At 47.0% G+C, this 18,529-nt stretch overlaps 1 protein-coding gene across 1 annotated transcript in view; it reads left to right on the forward strand.

Annotated features, from left to right (window-relative positions):
• The first annotated feature begins 5,736 nt into the window (after positions 1 to 5,736).
• The window catches only part of LOC119165140 (putative Hedgehog signaling attenuator pxb), a 665,846-nt gene continuing 653,053 nt past the window's right edge, over positions 5,737 to 18,529 (forward strand). The window contains exon 1 of the mRNA XM_075870781.1: positions 5,737 to 5,876. The gene's annotated coding sequence lies outside the window, so the exon portion shown is untranslated. The remainder of the gene's footprint in view (positions 5,877 to 18,529) is intronic.

Here is an 18,529-nt window from a genome sequence, read left to right on the forward strand (position 1 = left end):
AATCAGCTGTTGAAGGCTTCAGTGGAAGAGGAAGCAGAAAATTTGAGTTCTAGTGAGGTGATCGAAGGGAGATCGAAAGTAATTTGGGAGCAGATAAACCTAGAGCCTAGCTTAAGTGAAGGAGGACCTGAGAAAGAGGACCTGAGAAAGATTGGTTCCGAGTTTGAAGACGTGTTTTCGGACCGCCCCGGAAACATGAGGGTGATCGAACACGATATCGAGCTAAGCGGTGAGGAGTCAATCAGTAGCAAGCCGTATCGTTGTTCCCCTGTGCAACGTCGCAAGTGTGAGCCGCTCTTGGTGCCGCATAGGTACCGTCGCCTAAAAGTGGCCGGTTACTGAGGTGGAGCATGTTGCTCCACAGCGCAACTTTGACGTTCGCTACAAAAAAAGGAAGGCTAAACGTTAATGCAGGTGCATTGAGCAGTGCGTTTAGTTAGCACCTTCTCAACCTTTCGGTTTCTGGCTGGCGATTCGGGGCAAAATTTTGACCTCATCACGACCTGGGCTGAGCGCTCTCGTTCAGAGTGATCTCAAGGGGCCAACTTTATGTGGTATTCTAATCCGTTACGTTGTTGTACGTGGGAAAAATATTGAGTTGTCATTTTAGGGGTCTTTTGTCCCACATGTGCCTCTTGATGTAGAGGGAACAAAATTCCGATAGACACGTAGATAGGTATATGTTGTACTATACTTTGTCTGGTGTTCTGTCGGGTGACCGAGGGCACTTGCGTGTGTCGTGTGTTGTCTGTTGTCGATCCGTTCTTGGCAAGTTGCAGAACCATCGACAAGTGCTGAAACCGAAGATGGTCAGAAGAGACGAGTGAAGCTGGTCAGCAAGTTGTGGCGACAAGCCAGTGGAGCTGGGATCCGTCGTCAAAAGTGGAATGTGTTCCCGGACCAGTCTGGAGCTGTATTCTCCCCATGGCCCTGGAGGCGAACCTGAAGGGACCTGGCGAACGAGCGCACCTGACATCCGAGCCCCGTGGAAGCAGCTCGTCTTTCCGGTGCATTGTCTGGCGGCGGGGGTGCTGTTATGCCAGCGAGTCCTCGTCAAACGTCCGTGCCTCTGAAAAAGGCAATCTGGGTCAAGGCCAGCCCGCAGTCGGCCTGGCGCGATCACCTCGACGGCGTGAACACGCGCGGCGCTCCTCTGGCCCACGTGCAGTGAGTCAGTTGCGCACGTGACAGCGAGCCGGCGTCCTCGTGTCAGGTGGTCTGACGCATGGCGCGGCGGCCCCATTGGCGGAATCTGCCCGGACGACCAGCGGCGCTTCTGATTGGACATTTTGGTTGGACCCGGTGTAAATAAAAGAAGCCCTGCGGCGCGTCGCGATCGGCGTTCCTATGAGCGAGGAGACCCCATGTCGGAGGGCCGACATGTATGCGAGTCAGCGGTTTTAGGCGAAAGGCTGACCTATGTGTTAGAGAGAGGAGCTCGGCTCTTCGAGTCTCTGTCGGCCCCAGTGCCGAAATTGTAACGCCTCTGTAAATATGCTGTACATAAACCTTGTTTAACTCACCGTCGTCTCGTCCGCTCGTCTTATCAGCTCTGCGCAGAAGCAGTCACGAGCTGATAAACATACGCTACCAAACGGCTGGTGACCTTCCCGGCGGAGTTGAAAGCAGTGGCGCTTCCGGGGCCGTGTTGGCGTCGCCGTCTTTCGCAACAGCACCGAGAAACGCAGGGCATGGCCTCCAAGATCGAGACGCGCGGCGGCGCCGCGCGCTTGCAGTCTTGGAGGCCATGCGCAGGCGAGCGCGTAATCTTTGGGCATGCGAAACAGCGAGAAGCATGCGACACTAGCCAGCCATGCTAGGCCAAACCAAGCATACCGTAGAAGCGGAGAGGGATCGAGACAGCGGTGGGGGAGGGCTAAGAGGGCAGCACGGCGCGACGCGACGAAAGGGATGCAGACGAAGAAGACCACGACACCAGTGCTGTGGCTGTGCGAGCGTACACAACAAGGCTGCTGCGGAAAGCCAAGAGGGCGACTTCGAGAGGTGAGCGCGATGACCGCTTCGCGGCTTGCATTGATGGGTCGCAAGGAGACCGGAAATATGGGAAGCCGTGGCCGGTGCCGAGGCACGCAATACGTGGTGGTATAAAAACGGTTACGACGACGAGCGTCGAGACACGGCAACCCCTGAGAAACGGGCACGCCAGTGGTTCAACCAAGTAGGAGAAGACAAAGAAGGTGCCAGGTGGCGAAGAAGCGCCAAAACACGAGTTGTTTGACACTGACCGGAATCAACCGCCGCTCGATTCATCGTTGCAGGTTGGCGGAACCTCGCAGCGGCACAGCCGGGAGCAGGTCCAACATGGCGGAGCGAGATGGAAAGTTAGCGGCAGGCAAGTTGGTAGCGCAGGATTGGGAAGGAACAATCTTCAGACGAACTCTTTATTGACGAGCATGCCTTGAGTTCCCCGGCTCTCCATTGTCTACTCAGTTGCGAACGTATGCTTTTGATGTCGGCAAGCGTCGGCGGGATGTGCACTCAGCCGCCTAGGCATGAGGTGACGGGAAACGAGGAGGCGTCGGCAAAGCACTGCTCATGCAGGCAGCGGCGGACTACATGGATACGGACATAATTTCATTTGAGTAGGTAGGTGAATTTCATGTATTTTCCCGCCAACTTGTACTACCTTCGCGGCCATTCACCTTATTGCAGTGATGCGAACCCTAGGGATTTATCTAGGGATTTTTTATATTTTCAGGGATTTGGCGTTTTTGTTTTGTTGAATCTAGGGTGTTTTGTAAGGCTCTGGGAATGTGGCATTACGCTGCCTGATTAAAAGCGTTATGAAGTAATCACGCTCTTTTAGCTAAAAAAGGCTGCAAAAATGATAATTTAGGTTATTCATGTTTCTTTAATTTAAGATGTCGTGGCGTTTTGGAGGACCGGGTGAAGTAGTTAGTAGTTTGTTTACGCGAGACTACTATAGTGTAAATACCGGCAAAACTTAAACACTGTAGTCGTAAGAGCTCTCTCACGCGTATATCATGGACTCTCTGGGTCATTGCTGCACTGTAAATCAAAGATAAATTTTGTCTTGTGCACATAACCACGTGCCAAAATTACGCTCACTGCGTGCCTTCGCCTATCAACGCTCCCCCCCCCCCCCCATGTGAAATAACCAGGAACAATATAGACGGCTTCGATGTTTGTAAACAAACTAGCTCGCGCCGAACGGCCTACCCCAGCAGCAGACTTCCAGTGCGCCACTTCCGGTAACGCTTCTTCGATTGTCCCGGCGATGTTTTCGTGGTGTGTTTGAGTTTGCTGCTTTATTATTTCTTGCGCATTCTTTAGGATGTATTTGGTGCCACTTCTAGCGGCCACATGATTAGGTTCGATGTAGTAGTACACGACAGGTGCAGGTGCGACAACTGCTGGAGGTAACACGGCTCGCGTGGCCGCCGGGCGCCGCACAAAATATCCGCCGTGGTGTTGCAATGAGCGCAGCCCCCTCCTCCGTGTTAACTCTGGCAGTGGCAGCGCCTGCAGGAGAAGCTTGTGAGCGAACTTAATTGGGCCAGTTGGTTCTGCATGTAAATGTGGATGCGCTTTGAAGACGCGGGCAGAAAATTGACTGCGCACACCCATGTTTTCCTTTTCCGCGTCTTCAAGGCGCACCCACATCGTCGACATGCAGGAGAAGAGTTGCCCGATTCATAGTGAAGTTGTTCAATTCAGCTTTTCGACTGGAACAGAAAACCTTCCTTTTGTCAAACCCCGAACTCATATGTGTTTTTGTCTAAGCACACAAACTCTAGACAAAACGCTTATTTTTGCGCCTGTGACACGCCGGACTCTCTCTAGATCATCGGCGTTCGGAATTTCTCGCGATCTGAAGTGTTCGTGTGACCGAGAAAATATAAAATGTACGGGTTATGTGATGACATGCACTGGGGCTTGGTCACGCGAAGTATTATGGTTTACTCACGAGTAAGCTATTCATTAATCTAACTTTCAAGTTGAGCCCCATGTTCACACCGAAAGCTATATGAGCTAGAATGCAGGGATATTAACTAGCGGCTGAAAGACAGGTGATTTGCTCGCACAGATGAGTGCCCACTCGCCGGCGTTGGTTTCAAAAAAAAAAAAATCAAATGCAGTGACAACGAAACGGGGACACCGCGACGTACACAGTGCAGCGATTCATGTAGAGCATGGTTACTTTGTGCCCCATGTCATTTCAAACAGTACGCATCGTTATTATCGTTCAAACTATACGAGAAACTCCTTTGCGATACATTTTTCAGTGCTCGCTTTCATGTTTTGTTACACATTGCACGCGTCAGTACACGTATCTGCCACGATCAGTGGGAGACGACAGGGACTGATGTGTTCCCGGTCATCGGGACCTTCGACTAATCTAAAGCCTGAGTATCTTCTCCGTGCCATTAGTGTGCGCTGAGCTTTACATTGTCTTTAATGAAGTGGTAAGAACAAGCCTTGGCGCCGTTAACTTGAATCCAGTTCTCTCGTAATCAAAACAGAACGTTTTGACTAGCATATAAAAGTAGTTCAGGCTTGCAGACTGCATCCTGGCATGATAAAACTGCGCTCGAGTTGCGAGCGCTACATCGGAATAATTTTATTTGCACAAAATATCAGAACACAAGCAGCCGCGGCCAACAACAAACGCTAAAACCACGCAAGAACAAGCTAAACCGGATGTTTCCTGGGGTGGTTTTCTGGTCAACGCACAATGTTGCCAGAGACCAGCAGGCTCTGACGAAACCGTCTATAAAACAACTGGACAAAAGTAGGCCTGAAGGTTCGTTAAAATGGTACGGGTTCAATGTTGAAGCGGTTTGATGAAAAGAGACAAGAAGATTGTTCGTGTGTTTGTCTATCCGCCATGCCATTTACATATCGGTGAAGAAGTGACGAATACATTCGCTCATACAGGAAGCTGATCGAAAGTACAGAGGAAAGGCGTAGCCATCACTCTGTAATAGATCACCCACTTACATCTACTGAAAATATCGCAACAGTAATTGCAAATGTGAAAAATTAAGAATAGACCACCGGCTGCCAAGCTGCAAGTACAGGAAAGGCTTGCAGCTGACCCGATGGGAATAGACGTGAATGTCTCCAATGTGTGTGCAAAGTGAATGTGACATGCAGATTTGTCTGGGTGGCAACAGTTGCCATTTGCAAGCACTTTATATGTAACTCCGCAGAAGATGCAGAACAAGTTGGCTACAGACCGCACTATCTATATGCTTTGTTAAGAGTCAATTAGCCTGAATAATGACGTTAACATTTTAATCTAGGTATTTTCCGTGCAATCTACGGATGAAAAGTCTCCTTGGATTGGCGTCACTGCACCTTAAGAGGCGCCTCAGGGCTGACTGAACATTTTCGTTAACGTGCATGTCTAGTGTAAGCACACGGAATTCAATGACTTTGTGGATGCTGTCGTGTCGTTAGTTATCGTGTCAGCGCTGTTACACCGGGCTGTGCCTGTAATACAGTGATTCCATTCGTGCGCCAAACTGATACAAACGAGAATGCTTGCGCGATTGTGATAAAAATCTCGAAAACTGCGTCAAATGGCTCTCGCGGGCCTTGGCGGTGTCAGCCAGCGCCGCCTACGACGGGGTCTGAGGGCCCCCATTCCTCCATGGCAACGATAAAACTATGAGAAGTGCAGCGGAGGACATCTAGCGGCAGCATGCGCAGTACGGATTGAGTGATAGCGGAGATAGTGCTGCTGTAAGTCCGGAAGTGAAGCGGGCAGTGTGCTGGTGAATCGATTGCTGCTGCTTCGGCTCGCCAGCACCAACGACTGTTGGACGACTCTTCATTACTAGTATGCGCGCGTGTGCCGTCAGCGGTGGGATATGATGCGATGAAGAAAGGTAAGTTTCTGTTATTGACATTTTCTCTTAAGTGCGGCGTGTGAGCAAGGCGAAGTTGGTACTGCTTGGACCGCAGCGCGCAAAAAGCACCGTCTATTTGCGCGCTGAAAACGGTAAAGCCTTTTTCGCTTTCAGATCTTGATCCGTATCTTATCTGTGAAAAGATGCAATTGTATGGCGCAGATATTCCTAAATTAATGCTCTAGCGACTGCCGCGTATATATTTGCGGCCGTCGTTAGCCCTAAAAGGCCGGTTTCGTGGGAAAAGGCTGCTTCGTGGGAATGACGCATTTACGTTCTAATTGTATTCAGAAACACTGAGCGGCAATGCGATAAGCCCGATGACACGCGTAGTTGCATTCTAGGCTTGCACGACGGACCTTGAGCAGGCACCTTCGCGTAAAGATAAACATTTTGTAGCAAGTCTATCTACGGAGTTGCGCGTCATTGTTGCGCAGAGCAGAGATAGCGCGCGCTGTGCTCGTGGCGACGGAAACTTCGCCCGCATGTGGCAATTGTCGCTATAGTTTCGCCTTCTCCGCGCCGTGATAATGCGCCGACAAGCCGGCCGTCTGTGCTTGATAAATGCTGTTAGATGTTGGCTGGCTAACACGTGGGGCGACTGTACTTTTGTTACATGATCGGCTCGTGCCGGACCTAGATTTGCGCGAATGACGGGGCCTTAATTTTTTAAGTGAGCGTTTCTTGTTTCGCCGTCGGATTCGTGTTTTAATCTTCCATACCTTCTCTCTTTTCCACAACTCGGACTACCAGCTTTAATGCATCGGTGCTGGAAGATGTTGACAGCAATGAATTTCAAACCGTTTTCCAAAAAGAAGAGCCCCTTGTTCACATTGTACACTCGGAGTGTATTGGGCTAGTAAAAAAAAACTGCTGAGCTGCTTTATGAGGCATGAGGCCTACTGAAACTTCTCTGGCAGTGAGTTGAAACAACTTGATGTCAGGTCACCAGAAGGGCTGAAGCAAGTTTTGTAAATCGGATCCGACACTGAACAAGAAATGCGTAACAGGGATCCCCAAGAGGAGAAGAGCTTCAGGGCAAGTGCACAGGCATTTTACATTTATACGGCGAGATATATAATCAAGCGGCTTCCTCTGGATAACAAACTGCAAAAATAATAGCAAAATGATAAAACTCCAAAATGAGTTCCAAACAATGTTTCTCATAATATTGTGAAAACGTGTTTTGCTATGCATTTCTCGCCGTATTGGACAACCTTGAAAACTGATACCGGTTGCTCCAAACTGCTCCAAAATCGACTTTTCGGGGCTCCAAAAAATGCTCCAAATTCAAATTTTTTGTGCTCCAAAAATGCTCCAAATTGTGGTTCCTAAGTGGCATAACTGGTAATAGCATTCCCAGTTACTACGCCTGGGCGCGCCGCAACAGGCTTTATGGCTCCTGTGCTGATATAGGAGGCTGATGTATACCCCTACCGCACATCCTTTTCCCCGATCGTTTTCCTTCTCGAATGCGAATCATTTCTTAGCGAAATTCGGCGACTTGGACCGGATCTATCTATCTATCTATCTATCTATCTATCTATCTATCTATCTATCTATCTATCTATCTATCTATCTATCTATCTATCTATCTATCTATCTATCTATCTATCTATCTATCTATCTATCTATCTATCTATCTATCTATCTATCTATCTATCTAACTGTCTGTCTGTCTGTCTGTCTGTCTGTCTGTCTGTCTGTCTGTCTGTCTGTCTATCTATCTATCTATCTATCTATCTATCTATCTATCTATCTATCTATCTATCTATCTATCTATCTATCTATCTATCTATCTATCTATCTATCTATCTATCTATCTATCTATCTATCTATCTATCTATCTATCTATCTGTCTGTCTGTCTGTCTGTCTGTCTGTCTGTCTGTCTGTCTGTCTGTCTGTCTGTCTGTCTGTCTGTCTGTCTGTCTGTCTGTCTGTCTGTCTGTCTGTCTATCTATCTGTCTATCTATCTGTCTATCTGTCTATCTGTCTGTCTGTCTGTCTGTCTGTCTGTCTGTCTCTTTTAGCTATCCTGGCCGTTTTGACTTTTTGATGGGGTCTATACCAAAATAGGTATGGCATAACATGACTGTATGAGGAGCATAAGTGACTAGTCACAACACGAAAATCATGACGTGTATCATGTATGTCTTTATTGTCACGATTGGTCTTGCTGCTCTTGCGGTGGTTTCGTTTACATGGCATATTGCAAGACTGGTATGGTATGACTGCATGGCAAACATAAGTGGCAGGCCCTAACGTGGAAATCGTGACATGCATGTCATGTAAGAACATGACTACATGCGCCAACGGTGCGCTCGCGGTCGTTTTGCTGGCTTCATATATACTAAATTAGGTATTACTTGACCTGAGTGGACGACGAAGGTAAGCGACACGTCCAAACATGATAATCATGATATGCGTGTCATGCAGTCTTGCGGAGTTGCCACTCCAGAATGGGAAGGGATCCGGAATAATTCCACATTTTCCCGACCCCGGAATGGAATGGGACTGGAATGGCGACAAAGATTGCAGAAATGTAATGGGAATGGTGTTACGTATTTTCCCGAAAATAGAGCACACTTTTGTCGACGTGCTGTTTTTCAAACTTCGAATATTGGTAAGTCAGACTGTCGAGTTCAACCATGCAGCAGTAATTTAAAAAGGCTTGAATGATTGCAAGCATGATCATACATTTATACGCAACGCACCTACTATAGTTCTGTATTCATATAGACTATGTTGTTCCGGACAGGTAATAATCGCGGAGCCGAACCACAAGATTGAAGTAACTAGAAGAATAAGAATCGGGTGGAGCACATTGGGCAAGCAGTCTCAAATCATGACTGGTAGATTGCCACTATCCCTCAAGAGGAAGGTATATGATAGCTGCATCTTGCCGGTAGTAGCTATGAAGCAGAAACATGGAGGCTTACAAAGAGAGGTTAGCTTGAATTGAGGACGACGCAGCGAGTGATGGAAAGGAAAATGAAAGGTGTAACCCGAAAAGACAAGAAGAGAGCAGAGGGGATCAGGGAACGAACCGGGGTTAAAAATATCATAGTTGAAATCAAGAAATAGACATGGACCGGGCTTGTGGCATGTAGACAGCTAGGATAACCGCTAGTCATTGAAGATAACTGACTGGATTCCCAGAGACGGCACGCGAACTAGGCGGAGACAGAAGGTTAGGTGGGCAGATGAGGTTAAGAAGTTTGCGGTATAAAGTGACAGCAGCAAGCACAGGACTGGGTTAACTGGCGGATCATGGGAGAGGCCTTTGTCCTGCAGTGGACGTAGTCAGGCTGATGATGATGATGCTCCCAAGTTTTTCTCTATACGCGTAACCGTGGCTCTATGACATGGTATCCGTCTTGGGGAACTATTAGCCCCGAGCACGAACACTGACGTGGCGTCGCTGCGGTCGTGGCGATGTGACGTCACGGCACGGACTCGCCTACTCTACCGCCGTGTACCCACTCTTCAACGTTGCGGTGGTTCTCAATTTCGTGGCGCCAATTTCTCAAAGCACAAGGTGGGAGGTTTCACAAATGGGGAAAGTTATCCAAGCTGTAGAAAGTTATAATTTAGCTAATCAGACAGCCCTCAAAACAGAAGAGTTGCTGTGAAAATGGCGATGAAGTACAGCGAGGCGCTAGCTGATTTCATCGCGTTCGCCAACAAATGGGTGCTACGAAAGTATGCTATGCGGTGCTCACGTGATTACAACTAGGCATAGATTGTAGGGTTAAAACGTAATTGTGCTGAGGTATCACAAGGGAAATGGGGATGCTTCGATTTCCCTGAGTAGATCTAAAATTGTAGTTTGCCATGCTAGTTACACCTGCATTTGCAATAATTCTAAAACACCTGACAGAGTTGCACTATTTCCAACAAGACATTTTATACGAATCTGTCTGTGGCAAGCCGTCATACCCGGAAAAGAAACAAAAGAAAATAATACTGCCGCACACAAAACGATTGCAGAGATGTCCGCTCACACTGATCACACTTCTTGGCCAAGGATTACGTTGCTCTGCGTCAAATCTACCACCGCGTCACAAATGTTCACGTCACGTGGTTGCACCGCTGATAGCTACGATAGCGCGAGGGAGTCTCGACGGCACGTGACCCAAGCAATAATTAAACATCCTTCTTGGTGAGGCGACGACTGGTCACTTACGTCTTGTCTACCTACACGTAATCAACTGCAAGGAAAGTTAATTTATAAGGTGGCTACCTAAAGTGGTACGAGCGCGTCAGCCCCGTTGTTGCATGAAGACGGAATCTGACAGCAATAATGATTTCAGCTCATAACATAAACCGAACTGCACCAAAAAATGGTTGCAAGAGACGCATGAAAACTAGACAACATGATGAGTGAGCAAGTACAGAAGAGACAGCGCATTCAGGAGATCATGCGAGACCGCACGCGGGGTCCACTAGAAGCGCTTTCTGTAGATGCATGGTTCAGTGCGATACGAGCGAGGGAATGAAGTCGAGAATTGGACGAAATCTCGTCTGGTCGGGACATTAAAAGACAGGACGCTGACCGAGAGGGTCTACACGGAAGCCTTTAAGCTGAGAAGCCGAAGCTTCCAGCTTGAATCCACTAAAATAATCGCTTGAAGTATCTTGCATACGTCAGAGGTATATTGCCGGCGTTGCGGTTAAGCGCGTTGCTTGTTGTCTGAATAGTTAGAGTTAATATAGTGCCGTTTCAATAAGGAAAGACGGGCTAGTTGGTTTTGTTGCATACTGAAGCTTTAGCGCGCACACACGAGAACAAATACGATAGAGACACAGGGACCAGTGCCGTTCAGTGTAGTTCTTCTCTCGGGCGATAACGGAAGCACTGTGTCAGGAAGCAGTGGTGCATTTTTTCTGCGTGCTCGGTCGGAGCACTGGATGATGCTTTTTTTTTAATTTTCACGACACTCGTGTGCTTTTTCAAACGTCGCTCTAAATCTCCGCTTTCACCCACGTAGATATATTCGCAGTCAGCGCGAAAAATCTTATAAATGGTTCCAGGGAACTTTTGTTTTTTTGTATTTTGTCCTTGACGCTGTCGAGCTCGTGACGTAGCTTGTGGCTCGGAATATGGGCGCCTTGGTGTCCACGCAGGACACGCGCCAATGCCTCGCTGATGCCGGGAACGAGTCACGTGGCTCAGTTGGGCTTGTTTCTCGGACGAAGCTTGATAACACGAGAAGCAGTTCTGTGCACGAGTTTTTTTTTTCTTTCCCCGCGCATCAGGAGTGTGGAACGGCAATGATGGTGTGTAACTGGGCAATCTTCAGTGCAGGCCACTTGATCGAGACGGCCGAATGGTAACATTCGACTTGGAGTTCTGGAATAGTTAACATTCATGCTCCGGTGGAAAGCCGAGCCATGGTACCATTACTTTTATAAAGGGATCGCCTAACAGGTGATTTCAATTGTACTGAGCAAATTAACGGACACGTCAGGCCCTGGAGAAATAGCGTATACAGAGCCGAATTGAGGAAAATGGTCGACCAGCTTAGCTTGACGAACGCGTATGCTTAGCGTCACGGAGAGACCTTGCAGCACATTTGGTATGGCATAGACGCGCAGGCTCGTCTAAACCGTGCTGGTACTAATGTCCTTCAAATTCAAAGACAGAGCCACGGGAGAAGGAGTTTCTGAAGAAGTGGCGTTGTGCTTCTGTGCGAGTTGTCGACGGCAGAGTCCGACTGCTGTGTGGCCCGATGCAAGGCACAATGTGAATTTTCCTTTGATGAGTGCCATTTTTATGTCAGTCAGGGACTCTGAACATTTTCCGTGGAACCTGTGAAAAGGTATAACATTGACTGCCTACCAACCGTGACCCATTTGTTAACCTTTGTATGTAGCCAAGTTGCGTAAGTGAAAATTCATTTTTTGCCTTAACAGGCCGAACTGGCTACGCGTTTGGAATGCCAGAGTCGACCAAAGACTAATTTGTCTGCGAGCTTCGACAAAGAAACGCCAGCGTCAGAAGTCGCACAGTGATATATGCTAATAAGAAAAGCACCGCTAGTTAGATGCACCGCACTCAGCCCAGCAAACGGTACAAGTATAAAGGAAAGATGATAAAAGAGAAAATAGATTTGGTGTAATAAAAAAAGGAAGAAATGAATAAAAAGAGAGAGATAAGCCCACGAAGGGAACAGCGAACGATAAAAATCGTCCTCTAATCACACGAAAAGGCCGGAAAAGAGTTTGAAAAAAAAAAAACAAGTACAAAAAACACAAGCGCGTAAATGCTTGGGAGCTTGTACAACTTTCACGCGGAATGGCTTTGACTTGATCTGAAGTAAACAAATGTGCAGCATTCTTTTAGGCAAATACGTGCGGTGCGTCGATGGAGACATAACCGCGACTGATGGCCGGTGGCCTCCGGAGAAAGCGACGCGCTAGTGGCTTCCGCTGTGCTGCACACTTTCATTTTGTCAGCTGCGACACCGGTGCCGTTCTCGACGGAAGCACGGCGCCTCCATTGCGGAGGCGACGAGTTGGCGGGGACGGAGCAATTACACCGAAATGCTTTTTAACACTGGCCATTGCATTGGGAGGGGGCACTAGGGGTAATTAACAGTCGATATCGTTTACCGCAGGCACGGCCGAGTCGTTAGACTAGGCTCGGACAATGAACTGTAGGGTTTCGCTTTTTGTATGACCACGCTTTTCTTTTCCTTTATCGTCTCCTGTCATTTTTCTCTTTTTTAGACTGAAGTGAATCAAGTCGCGCACACATGTTATTTTTTCATTTTTATATTCGTGTTTTTTTTTTCGAACACTACCTTATATCTTCTCTTCCTACTGTCTCAACTGTATCGAGCGCTGGAAAAGCAGTTTTGGCTGTATTATTGTATAGTAGCAGAATGTAACAGATGCAAAATCCGCAATAATACGCAGAATCAAGTGATTGTACCTGCAGGTTGTTCTTTTAGAGAATACTAATTGTTAAATAAGAAATTTGTCATGTAGGCTTCTGTCATTTTTGCCCATCAACTCTACGTCTGCCTCCGCGTAATTGACAGCGTTGCGACTAATTAACAAAAACTCGTTAACAAACATTTTAATCGATGTGGTGTTGACTTTTGTTATAAAGTTGTGTAATGCATGCCAGTTTATCGCATAATCATTTTTTAACGGGAAACTGGCGCGTAATTTGTGATATTTATAATCCAATGTTACGAGCTACACTGAAAATGGTTGCTAGGCGCGCGGGAAACGTGGGCTCTCTGATACGCGCGACTGTACACTTGACACAGCTTATTGTTTGGGTGATGAGCCTGACAACTTCCCAATTTCAGTGACCACTTATAAGTCACTTGAAAGTTAATTAACGAGTTTTTGGTGGTGGCGGTGGTTGTAATGTTGCGTCAGGTGGGGTTAGCCTGGCCGGCAAATGGGTTCCGCCTGAGCATCTCCCGAGTTGTCCGTGTTGAGCAGCCCAGTGTCTCGCAAAAAGACCATCAAAGTTCGCTCCACGCTCCCCGTCGTCGCGGGCCCTTCAGTAAAAGGGACATGTTCCGTTTCCTATGACAGCCGCTTTGCAAGCTCTGAACCATCGCTGCTCTTTACGTGTCAAACTGCGGGCAAGTCCACATAAAATGTTCAGTGTCATTGATGTTGACTAGTCGCGACAGTGTAATTTCAGCCCGGGCCAACACTCTGAGTTCTTTTGTCAGAACATGAGCCGCTTATTGTCGCTTGTTATTTATATAAAAATAAGTATTGTGGAAAAACAAAAGCCTCGTGTGTTAATGCTAAACGTCTGCAATGGGGCGACTAGGTGCAGCGGCGACGAGCATTGGATGACCGGTGCGGTCTAACGCCGTGAGCACTTTGCACCGCGCTTCACTTCCACAGTCGGGCCCCGAGGCTGAAGATTCAAAGCAGCGGCTTTTATGCGAAGCAGATGCAATGGCGCATAAGCTTATTGAAAACCAGAAAATGTGCGCAACTTCTGTGTGTACGAGAGTATGTCGGAGGTGCCCTGAAAAACTGTCTACAATGGGTTTCAGTGGCGTGACTGGGAGGCTGCAGCTGGTCATCTTGAATTTCAAATTGAGGTATGTCAATGGAGAAAGAGCGTCAAATGAACTATCGCGGTAACGTATACCTAAGCCCTTAAGGCAAACTGAACTCCAGTAGACGTGAATGATTATTTTTCGGGCGTGAATGCCACGCCAGAAAATGCGAGAAGCATGGTCTTGCATAAACGAGACAGAATTTCAGGGTAGGATGGAAGCTTGGCATAATGAGGCATCTCACAATGTCGATGAAACGAAGGCTTCGTCAGAAGGACTAAACGCACGGTTCTTCACTCGAAGCGTGGTTGAGAGCGCTGCAATACGGTTGAGCATTGGGGTAGTCACGTGGTCTCACTTCGCATTTCGTGGGGTTTTTCTGCATGCCGGGAAAGATCGCCACGCAGCATGTACTACGCTGCCACGAAAAATTTGGTCGATCGTTCTGGAATGCCCTCCACAACTTATAGAAAGAAGAGGAAATTTATGGATCGGGTTTCTATGTTGGGCACAATAATAATGAGAAATAACTGACAAAGCATACGAGACGTTATTACTAGAAATGTTTTTATTTGGAACATTACCCGCAGCACCATCTTAGGCATCATTGAGGGGGGCACAGTGCCTCATAGAATGAATCCGCAGTCTCGCGGCCAACTAAATCAGCTGGTAACATATTCCATTCGACTATAGCTTGCGAAAAAAAAAAAATAGAATGCTTAAACAGATCCGTTCTGGAGTTGTATGGCCGTACCTTAAATTTGTGGTCATGATGAGAGGAATGATAATGCGCTGGTTTTAAATATTCTGAAGAATTAATGCCTGTGTTTTGTTATAGATTGAATAAAATAGTTTCAATCTTAGATTACGTCTTCGATCTTGTAAATATTGCGAATTAAGTTCTCTTTTCATACATTGGGAGCTTTCAGTTCGGTCATATTTTCCCAGAACAAATCTTGCTGCTATAAACTGAATGCGCTCTAGTGCATGGATGTGTACTTTGTGAAACGGTCCCACACAGGGCAGATGTATTTCAGTATTGGTCTGACATAGGCGTAATATGCGGCCTGTTTAACCTCTTTTGTTACATGTTTAAGATTCCTTTGTAAAAAGTCTAGGGCTTTTCCAGCTCTGCTGAGAACACTGGCAATTTGTTCAGATCATTCCCCATCCTCAGAAAATGTGACACCCAAGTACTTGTATTTGTGTTCTTTCCTAATAACTTCATTGTTTGAGATATACTGATTTGTAAACCTATTGACCTTTTCGGTGAAACTGACGTGAATGCATTTATTAGTATTCAGTACCATATCATTACTTTTACACCATACCTCCACGTGATTAAAGTAATCCTGAAGCTGGGAGGAATTGGTTTGGTCGGTCAGTTCAGTATACAACACAGTCATCAGCACACATTCTAATACGACACTTAATTGTATCCTAAATGTCATTAATAAACACAAGAATGAGAAGTGGGCCGAGTACGGAACCCTGAGGTACCCCTGATGTCACCGAAGCTGAACATGTACCACCTAGAACAGCCTTATGTTTCGTAGTTAAAATGTGAAAAAAAAAAAAAAAATGTGACGCCAACAGGCAGAGAGGTTGTTTCACACTCGCCGTCATGGCTACAAGCGGCACTGATGCGTGCACTCCCAGGTTTAAATGGACACCTACACTCCGTAAAGTGGGCGGGGAGATGACCACCGCTGTGGCCCCGTTGGTAAAGCAACTGACGCGTTGTTCGAAGGTCGCGGGTTGTAATAAGTTGATAGAACACTTTCAATCGGTATTTGATGATCTGATATGTGGGGTTTAACGTCCCAAAACCACCATTAGATTATGAGAGACGCCGTAGTGGAGGGCTCCGGAAATTTTGACACCCGGGGTTCTTTAACGTGCACCTTAATGTGAGCACATGGGCTTACAGCATTTTCGCCTCCATCGAAACTGCAGCCGCCGCAGCCGGGATTCGGTCCCGCGACGTGCGGGTCAGAAGCAGCGTCCCTTAGCCACTAGACCACCGTGGCGGGCCATTTAAATCGGGAAACAGCGCTGTCAAAACGAAGACGAAGCAAGGAACGAGCAACACAGCAGACGTAGCGCTGATATGAACTGAAATTTATATTGATGTAGATACCTATATTAATACGTATACGTAGGAACACTAGTGACAAACAAAAGTACAAAAAAAAAAAAACCACCAGGCCTGCGCTGAAGGCGCAGCACAGTCACAACGAAAGCTAGAAGAGCGGCCTTTCAGAGCCTTTGCAAAACACTTATTGCGTAACTACTGCAAGCCCACTTGCTTGATTCCCACTAGGGCATTCACAATAATTTTTTGTAGTAGTAGGCCGGCATTCGCTGTTATTTTTCGTCATTCTTCTAACGAGCGTGATATCCGGTAAACACTTGCAAGGAATTTTGTGCCAATTGTTCATGCAGTGGCTGACGACGATGAGGGATTATGCCTGAAGTGGGTATGCGCCACAGTTAATAGGTGAAGAAGAGCAAGCTTTTGCAATGGGTTGGAGCAGTGGATGGCCCACTCATTACGCTATTCGCATTGTGCGACGACAGCTTGTTCTTTCGTTGTTTTAAAACACTTTATAAGTCGTATTAACGTGATTGCTTTCCCGAAATCAACCCTCCCTAAGGCAAGTTTGCAAACAAGTCATAAGCACCACCGTAGCTCAGTACCTGTGTGAAGCTTAAAAAAGGACTTCGCGGCAGGAGCCACTTGCATTCTCTCCACTCGTTTAAGCACATCTTGCCCTTTACCTCCAGTGGACATGGCACGGTACAGGGGTTCAGGTAAAACATCACACACATCTTTGTACAACTTTTTGCGAGTCGCTGAAAACAAATATTCATTGGAAAATCTAACAGATAAAAACTGTACTCTTAGAATGACCTACTTAGGATACCCGCGGACAGCACCGGTCATGTCATTCACACAGTACGTAAGAAAGAATCCCTTGTGTAGCGAAAAAAAAGAACATATTTATGACTTGGCCTCTAAGAAGATGTGGTAAACCCAGCCCTCCGTGTTTCACTTTTTCACGAACACTGTCAGGACATTTGAATCTCTCAGGACATTTGGGGCAGACCGTGGTTTTAGGGGCGATGCTCCTTAAAGCAACACCCGTTCGTCCCTCGTCGTAGTCGTAGTGCGTAACATGTTTTACGCTTTGACCTGCAAGGTGGTGCCGGTGGGAGATTTCTCATGTGCGTTGTTGAACAATAAAAAATTCGCAGCGTGCGTGTTAACTAAAAGCCGAATTCTCCTGTCTCTCATTCCCCATTAGCAGCCATTGGCATGTACATTGAGCACTATTTGACAAGAAAGGGTTGCTACGTTATACTCGCTGGGCGTAACCTCCTTGGTTTTAGAAAGGTTTAGCGAGAGTTGGGCCGCAGTGCCATGAATACAGTGAACTAGTATATACTATGAACTCGAGGTGGTTCAAGGTGGGAAGTAGACACGAAGCACAAGCCGTAAGAAAGTGTGCGTGTGCCACCTCTCGTTTAGTCCTTGGAATGTCCGCTGGATGGCGCTGCTTCTATATGCGCAATTAAGCAATGTGGAATAGGTAGGCTTGCCTTAGGAGCTCATGGGAATACACCAAATCAGGGAGTACAAGGTTATATGAGATGGACATCGTTTGAGGGCAGGGAAGCTAGCAGCAAGATAAAATTTGAGAAGCGATTGAGAGAAATGGGGGAGAAGTGTTGGGCTAGGAAGGTATTCAGCTACTTGTACATGAAGAATGTCGATACAAAATGGAGGAATCGAACCAGAAAATTGACTGGTAAATACTTAGAAAACAGCAGGGGGCCAAACCAAAAAGAATTATCGGTTAAGAAGATGGTGAAGGAAACGGAGACTGACATGTGGAGAATTGGCATGATTAAGAAGTCTGCACTAGAGGTCTATCGAACTTTTAAGCAGGAAATTGCCAAGCAAAGGATCTATGATAATAATCGGGGTAGTTCTCTACCGTTTGAGGGCAGGACGGGTGCATTGCGAACCAAGACATATCGGGTCAAATACGAAGGGTATGCAGTGCCTGTGTAGAGGAAGAAGAAACTGCCGAACACTTGATAATGTTCTATAAAGGGCTTCACCCTATAGTTCAGGAGGATGGCACAGAGTTTTTCAAAGCACTGGGGTTTAGGGACAGGGAGGGCAAAATAGACTTTAAACGGGTAGAAATAACTAGAAGGAGGTTATCTGATTGGTGGCTAAAGTCAAGGCACGAGTGAAAATTAAAACCTTAACTGCAAAGTACGAATTCTTAACCTCACCATTTAAAGGGAAAAAATAAATCTAGTTTTTGGTTCATTAAGTATTACGGCTTGGTGGCGCTAGCCACCGCCCGATCTAAAGGGTACAGCCATAACCATCCATCCATCCATTCATCCATCCATCCGTCCGTCCGTCCGTCCGTCCGTCCGTCCGTACATGGTCAGTCTGGACGCCTGGTATTGACAGCTATCACACTTGCAGTGCACGCACGATTTCTTTAGTGTGTTATTGGTGCCTACTTCGGTCAGATCGTGACGGTCGCGGGGGCGGGGTCGCCAT

The sequence above is a fragment of the Rhipicephalus microplus genome, chromosome 8 (assembly GCF_043290135.1).
Source record: "Rhipicephalus microplus isolate Deutch F79 chromosome 8, USDA_Rmic, whole genome shotgun sequence".
NCBI lineage: Eukaryota > Metazoa > Arthropoda > Arachnida > Ixodida > Ixodidae > Rhipicephalus > Rhipicephalus microplus.